Genomic DNA, 1736 nt, shown 5'->3' with positions numbered 1-1736 from the left:
AAATCAGTACTGCTTCAAAAATGTCATGTGGTTACTGATTTGTACTGCCTTCAAAAATATTCTAAGTGTCGCTGGTTACTGATTTGTACTGCTCCAAAAATATTCTAAGTGTCAGGGGTTACTGATTTGTACTGCTCCAAAAATATTCTAAGTGTCGCTGGTTATGATTTGTACTGCTTCAAAAATATTCTAAGTGTCGCTGGTTACTGATTTGTACTGCTTCAAAAATATTCTAAGTGTCAGTGGTTATGATTTGTACTGCTTCAAAAATATCTCTAAGTGTCGCTGGTTACTGATTTGTACTGCTTCAAAAATATTCTAAGTGTCGCTGGTTACTGATTTGTACTGCTTCAAAATATTCTAAGTGTCGTGGTTACTGATTTGTACTGCTTCAAAATATTCTAAGTGTCAGCTGGTTACTGATTTGTACTGCTTCCAAAAATATTCTAAGTGTCGCTGGTTATGATTTGTACTGCTTCAAAAATTATTCTAAGTGTCGCTGGTTACTGATTTGTACTGCGTCAAAAATATTCTAAGTGTCAGCTGGTTACTGATTTGTACTGCTTCAAAAATATTCTAAGTGTCAGCTGGTTACTGATTTGTACTGCCTTCAAAAATATTCTAAGTGTCGCGGTTACTGATTTGTACAGCTTCAAAAATATTCTAAGTGTCGCTGGTTACTGATTTGTACTGCTTCAAAAATATTCTAAGTGTCCGCGGTTACTGATTTGTACTGCTCAAAATATTCTAAGTGTCGCTGGTTACTGATTTGTACTGCTTCCAAAAATATTCTAAGTGTCGCTGGTTACTGATTTGTTATGCTTCAAAAATATTCTAAGTGTCAGTGGTTACTGATTTGTACTGCTTCAAAAATATTCTAAGTGTCGCTGGTTACTGATTTGTACTGCTTCAAAAATATTCTAAGTGTCAGCGGTTACTGATTTGTACTGCTTCAAAAATATTCTAAGTGTCAGTGGTTACTGATTTGTACTGCTTCAAAATATTCTAAGTGTCGCTGGTTACTGATTTGTACTGCTTCAAAAATATTCTAAGTGTCAGTGGTTACTGATTTGTACTGCTTCAAAAATATTCTAAGTGTCGCTGGTTACTGATTTGTACTGCTTCAAAAATATTCTAAGTGTCAGTGGTTACTGATTTGTACTGCTTCCAAAATATTCTAAGTGTCGCTGGTTACTGATTTGTACTGCTTCAAAAATATTCTAAGTGTCGCTGGTTACTGATTTGTACTGCTCAAAAATATTCTAAGTGTCGCTGTTACTGATTTGTACTGCTTCAAAAATATTCTAAGTGTCAGTGGTTACTGATTTGTACTGCTTCAAAAAATATTCTAAGTGTCGCTGGTTACTGATTTGTACAGCTTCAAAAATATTCTAAGTGTCGCTGGTTACTGATTTGTACTGCTCCAAAAATATTCTAAGTGTCGCTGGTTACTGATTTGTACTGCTTCAAAAATATTCTAAGTGTCAGCGGTTACTGATTTGTACTGCTTCAAAACTATTCTAAGTGTCGCTGGTTACTGATTTGTACTGCTCCAAAAATATTCTAAGTGTCGCTGGTTACTGATTTGTACTGCTTCAAAAATATTCTAAGTGTCGCTGGTTACTGATTTGTACTGCTTCAAAAATATTCTAAGTGTCGCTGGTTACTGATTTGTACTGCTTCAAAAATATTCTAAGTGTCGCGGGTTACTGATTTGTACTGCTTCAAAAATATTC

The sequence above is a fragment of the Hemiscyllium ocellatum genome (assembly GCF_020745735.1).
Source record: "Hemiscyllium ocellatum isolate sHemOce1 chromosome 15 unlocalized genomic scaffold, sHemOce1.pat.X.cur. SUPER_15_unloc_17, whole genome shotgun sequence".
Lineage (NCBI taxonomy): Eukaryota > Metazoa > Chordata > Chondrichthyes > Orectolobiformes > Hemiscylliidae > Hemiscyllium > Hemiscyllium ocellatum.
Note: the sequence above shows the minus strand (reverse complement) of the source record.